Genomic DNA, 6,658 nt, shown 5'->3' on the forward strand with positions numbered 1-6,658 from the left:
AATGTCTGCCTCCCTCCTGCCTGCCTCTGTTCTATATGGTAATAGCTTTCCCTCGTACTCAGTGACTGTATAAGTCTCCCACAAGGTTAGGTGTCTGGCTGCGTTTTAATGTTCTCTGTTTTACATTACCCACTGATGTCATTTCATAGTTCTCCAACTCTTTCAAACACTGGCATCTCTGGACTGTATCAACACTTCAGTGACGGACAGCTTGCAACACCTAGTTACCTGGATAGTCAAGTCCCTTTATTTCTCTTGTTGTTACAATAAATGTAGAGAGCTTTTCTCTAAATGTAGAGAGCTTTTCTCTAAATGTAGAGAGCTTTTCTCTAAATGTAGAGAGCTTTTCTCTAAATGTAGAGAGCTTTTCTCTAAATGTAGAGAGCTTCAGAGATGATTCTCAAACTTGATGCTGAATGTTGTTGTAAGAGCTGTTAGTTTCTAGTTCCTTTTCTGCCAGCATTCACAGCTGTTAGTGTTCTAGTTCCTTTTCTGCCAGCATTCACAGCTGTTAGTGTTCTAGTTCCTTTTCTGCCAGCATTCACAGCTGTTAGTGTTCTAGTTCCTTTTCTGCCAGCATTCACAGCTGTTAGTGTTCTAGTTCCTTTTCTGCCAGCATTCACAGCTGTTAGTGTTCTAGTTCCTTTTCTGCCAGCATTCACAGCTGTTAGTGTTCTAGTTCCTTTTCTGCCAGCATTCACAGCTGTTAGTGTTCTAGTTCCTTTTCTGCCAGCATTCACAGCTGTTAGTGTTCTAGTTCCTTTTCTGCCAGCATTCACAGCTGTTAGTGTTCTAGTTCCTTTTCTGCCAGCATTCACAGCTGTTAGTGTTCTAGTTCCTTTTCTGCCAGCATTCACAGCTGTTAGTGTTCTAGTTCCTTTTCTGCCAGCATTCACAGCTGTTAGTGTTCTAGTTCCTTTTCTGCCAGCATTCACAGCTGTTAGTGTTCTAGTTCCTTTTCTGCCAGCATTCACAGCTGTGTTAGTGTTCTTTTCTGCCAGCATTCACAGCTGTTAGTGTTCTAGTTCCCAGCATTCACAGCTGTTAGTGTTCTAGTTCCTTTTCTGCCAGCATTCACAGCTGTTAGTGTTCTAGTTCCTTTTCTGCCAGCATTCACAGCTGTTAGTGTTCTAGTTCCTTTTCTGCCAGCATTCACAGCTGTTAGACAGTGTTCTAATTCCTGTGTGTGTGTGGGAGGTAGGGAGGGGGGGGTCGTCTGGATATGGTTTTGCATGAGTGTGCACTATATAGAGTTCTGCTGTCAGATGGTGTTGATAATTTGCCATCCCACATATTTAACCTGCAGCTCTGCCTCGGTCTAGCTGGCTCTGGGCTTCTGCCGTACAGGACTATACAAGGCTGACTGAACGTCAAACTTCTGGCCTGGTGCTTCTGCCGTACAGGACTATACAAGGCTTACTGAACGTCAAACGCCTGGCTTGGTGCTTCTGCAATGCAGGACTATACGGGGCTATAAGACTACACGCTACGGGGCTAGAAGACTACACGCTACGGGGCTAGAAGACTACACGCTACGGGGGCTAGAAGACTACACGCTACGGGGCTATAAGACTACACGCTATGGGGGCTAGAAGACTACACGCTACGGTGCTTGAAGACTACACGCCACGGGGCTTGAAGACTACACGCTACGGGGCTTGAAGACTACACGCTACGGGGCTAGAAGACTACACGCTACGGGGCTATAAGACTACACGCTACGGGGCTTGAAGACTACACGCTACGGGGCTTGAAGACTACACGCTACGGGGCTAGAAGACTACACGCTACGGGGGCTAGAAGACTACACGCTACGGGGGCTAGAAGACTACACGCTACAGGGGCTAGAAGACTACACGCTACGGGGGCTGACTGATGGGGGTTCTGGATACAGAAGACTACACGCTACGGGGCTAGAAGACTACACGCTACGGGGGCTAGAAGACTACACGCTACGGGGCTAGAAGACTACACGCTACGGGGCTAGAAGACTACACGCTACGGGGCTTGAAGACTACACGCTACGGGGCTATAAGACTACACGCTACGGGGCTAGAAGACTACACGCTACGGGGGCTAGAAGACTACACGCTACGGGGCTATAAGACTACACGCTACGGGGCTAGAAGACTACACGCTACGGGGCTAGAAGACTACACGCTACGGGGCTATAAGACTACACGCTACGGGGCTATAAGACTACACGCTACGGGGCTTGAAGACTACACGCTACGGGGCTATAAGACTACACGCTACGGGGCTATAAGACTACACGCTACGGGGCTATAAGACTACACGCTACGGGGCTATAAGACTACACGCTACGGGGCTTGAAGACTACACGCTACGGGGCTTGAAGACTACACGCTACGGGGGCTAGAAGACTACACGCTACGGGGGCTATAAGACTACACGCTACGGGGCTTGAAGACTACACGCTACGGGGCTAGAAGACTACACGCTACGGGGGCTAGAAGACTACACGCTACGGGGCTATAAGACTACACGCTACGGGGGCTATAAGACTACACGCTACGGGGGCTAAGTAAACGTCAAACAGTCAAATCTCTGGAGTGTATGTTGACTGAACACTGAGATGGTGTTAAGGGATGGTTAGCCTGCCTTGCCCATTACTGTTGTTATTAAGGGATGGTTAGCCTGCCTTGCCCATTACTGTTGTTATTAAGAGATGGTTAGCCTGCCTTGACCATTACTGTTGTTATTAAGGGATGGTTAGCCTGCCTTGACCATTACTGTTGTTATTAAGGGATGGTTAGCCTGCCTTGCCCATTACTGTTGTTATTAAGGGATGGTTAGCCTGCCTTGCCCATTACTGTTGTTATTAAGGGATGGTTAGCCTGCCTTGCCCATTACTGTTGTTATTAAGGGATGGTTAGCCTGCCTTGCCCATTACTGTTGCCCAGGGGGGATGGTTAGCCTGCCTTGACCATTACTGTTGTTATTAAGGGATGGTTAGCCTGCCTTGACCATTACTGTTGTTATTAAGGGATGGTTAGCCTGCCTTGCCCATTACTGTTGTTATTAAGGGATGGTTAGCCTGCCTTGACCATTACTGTTGTTATTAAGGGATGGTTAGCCTGCCTTGCCCATTACTGTTGTTATTAAGGGATGGTTAGCCTGCCTTGCCCATTACTGTTGTTATTAAGGGATGGTTAGCCTGCCTTGACCATTACTGTTGTTATTAAGGGATGGTTAGCCTGCCTTGCCCATTACTGTTGTTATTAAGGGATGGTTAGCCTGCCTTGCCCATTACTGTTGTTATTAAGGGATGGTTAGCCTGCCTTGACCATTACTGTTGTTATTAAGGGATGGTTAGCCTGCCTTGCCCATTACTGTTGTTATTAAGGGATGGTTAGCCTGCCTTGACCATTACTGTGCATTCTGTTCACATTAGCATGCTCTGTTCGGTGATGTAACAGGGTCGACATGAACCAACGCTCTGTTCGGTGATGTAACAGGGTCGACATGAACCAACGCTCTGTTCGGTGGTGTAACAGGGTCGACATGAACCAACGCTCTGTTCGGTGATGTAACAGGGTCGACATGAACCAACGCTCTGTTCGGTGGTGTAACAGGGTCGACATGAACCAACGCTCTGTTCGGTGATGTAACAGGGTCGACATGAACCAACGCTCTGTTCGGTGGTGTAACAGGGTCGACATGAACCAACGCTCTGTTCGGTGATGTAACAGGGTCGACATGAACCAACGCTCTGTTCGGTGATGTAACAGGGTCGACATGAACCAACGCTCTGTTCGGTGGTGTAACAGGGTCGACATGAACCAACGCTCTGTTCGGTGATGTAACAGGGTCGACATGAACCAACGCTCTGTTCGGTGGTGTAACAGGGTCGACATGAACCAACGCTCTGTTCGGTGATGTAACAGGGTCAACATGAACCAACGCTCTGTTCGGTGGTGTAACAGGGTCGACATGAACCAACGCTCTGTTCGGTGAAGTAACAGGGTCGACATGAACCAACGCTCTGTTCGGTGGTGTTACAGGCGTCACTGTGCAGTATAGCTTCCTTCCCAGTCCCTTAACAGGGCTCTGACTAGGAATCCTCGCCTCGCTGTACGGGACCATGTAACAGGGTGACACAGAACAGTCAACGCTTTTCACAGTATTGTAGCAGGGCAGTGGCACCGGTCTATGTTCTGTGATTCCAGGCCTGATTAAACCATCTGCTGCTGTCTCGGTGGAGCCTGGCCACTGAGACAGTTGATTCCAGGTCTGATTAAATCCATCTGCTGTTTCTCCTTGAGCCTGGCCACTGAGACAGTTGATTCCTGGTCTGATTAAATCCATCTGCTGTTTCTCCTTGGAGTGGCCACTGAGACAGTTGATTCATGGCCTGATTAAATCCATCTGCTGTTTCTCCTTGGAGCCTGGCCACTGAGACAGTTGATTCCAGGTCTGATTAAACCAACGTTTCTCCTTGGAGCCTGGCCACTGAGACAGTTGATTCCAGGTCTGATTAAATCCATCTGCTGTTCTCCTTGGAGCAGGGCCACTGAGACAGTTGATTCCTGGTCTGATTAAACCATCTGCTGTTCTCCTTGGAGCCTGGCCACTGAGACAGTTGATTCATGGCCTGATTAAATCCATCTGCTGTTTCTGATGAGCCTGGCCACTGAGACAGCTTGTTCCAGGTCTGATTAAATCCATCTGGTTTCTCCTTGGAGCCTGGCCACTGAGACAGTTGATTCCAGGCCTGATTAAATCCATCTACTGTTCTCCTTGGGCCTAGTCACTGAGACATTTGATTCCTGGACTGATTGCCTTCTCCTCCTCCTCCTCTGAGCCTGGCCACTGAGACAGTTGATTCCTGGCCTGATTAAATCCATCTACTGTTTCTCCTTGGAGCCTAGTCACTGAGACATTTGATTCCTGGACTGATTGCCTTCTCCTCCTCTGAGCCTGGCCACTGAGACATTTGATTCCTGGACTGATTGCCTTCTCCTCCTCCTCTGAGCCTGGCCACTGAGACATTTGATTCCTGGACTGATTGCCTTCTCCTCCTCTGAGCCTAGTCACTGAGACATTTGATTCCTGGACTGATTGCCTTCTCCTCCTCTGAGCCTGGCCACTGAGACATTTGATTCCTGGACTGATTGCCTTCTCCTCCTCTGAGCCTGGCCACTGAGACAGTTGATTCCTGGACTGATTGCCTTCTCCTCCTCCTCCTCTGAGCCTGGCCACTGAGACAGTTGATTCCTGGTCTGATTAAATCCATCTGCTGTTTCTCCTTGGAGCCTGGCCACTGAGACAGTTGATTCCTGGTCTGATTAAATCCATCTGCTGTTTCTCCTTGGAGCCTGGCCACTGAGACAGTTGATTCATGGCCTGATTAAATCCATCTGCTGTTTCTCCTTGGAGCCTGGCCACTGAGACAGTTGATTCCAGGTCTGATTGAACTGTTTCTCTGTTGGAGCCTGGCCACTGAGACAGTTGATTCCAGGTCTGATTAAATCCATCTGCTGTTCGGTGATCTCCTTGGAGCCTGGCCACTGAGACAGTTGATTCCTGGTCTGATTAAATCCAACTGTTTCTCCTTGGAGCCTGGCCACTGAGACAGTTGATTCATGGCCTGATTAAATCCAATGGAGCCTGGCCACTGAGACAGTTGATTCCAGGTCTGATTAAATCCATCTGCTGTTTCTCCTTGAGCCTGGCCACTGAGACAGTTGTTCCAGGCCTGATTAAAGGGTCCATCTGCTGTTTCTCCTTGGAGCCTGGCCACTGAGACAGTTGATTCTGGCCTGATTAAATCCATCAACTGTTTCTCCTTGGAGCCTAGTCACTGAGACATTTGATTCCTGGACTGATTGCCTTCTCCTCCTCCTCCTCTGAGCCTGGCCACTGAGACAGTTGATTCCTGGCCTGATTAAATCCATCTACTGTTTCTCCTTGGAGCCTAGTCACTGAGACATTTGATTCCTGGACTGATTGCCTTCTCCTCCTCTGAGCCTGGCCACTGAGACATTTGATTCCTGGACTGATTGCCTTCTCCTCCTCCTCTGAGCCTGGCCACTGAGACATTTGATTCCTGGACTGACTCCTCCTCTGAGCCTTGTCACTGAGACATTTGATTCCTGGACTGATTGCCCTGAACCTCTCCTCCTCTGAGCCTTTCATTTGATTCCTGGACTGATCCTCCTCTGAGCCTGGCCACTGAGACAGTTGATTCCTGGACTGATTGCCTCTCCTCCTCCTCCTCTGAGCCTGGCCACTGAGACAGTTGATTCCTGGACTGGATTGCCTTCTCCTCCTCCTCCTCTGAGCCAGCCACTGAGACAGTTGATTCCTGGAAAAACTGATTGCCTCCTCCTCCTTCTGAATTTTGGCCACTGAGACAGTTGATTCCTGGCTGATTGCCTCCTCCTTCCTCTGAGGCCTGGTAACTAGAGACATTGTGTCTGGGATTAAATCCATCTGACTCTGAGGGGTTCCATATTGAGACAGTTCTCTCAGAAGTCCATTAAATTCCATAGAGGGAGTTATCACTGATTTCTCGTTGAGGCCATGGCTGAGACAGTTGATTCCTGGCCTGATGAGAATCCATCAAGACTGCATTTTCAATATCAAGTCAACTCCCTCCACTCCAGAGACAGTTGAATTGTCTGATTAAATCCAT

The sequence above is a fragment of the Oncorhynchus nerka genome, unplaced genomic scaffold (assembly GCF_034236695.1).
Source record: "Oncorhynchus nerka isolate Pitt River unplaced genomic scaffold, Oner_Uvic_2.0 unplaced_scaffold_1079, whole genome shotgun sequence".
Lineage (NCBI taxonomy): Eukaryota > Metazoa > Chordata > Actinopteri > Salmoniformes > Salmonidae > Oncorhynchus > Oncorhynchus nerka.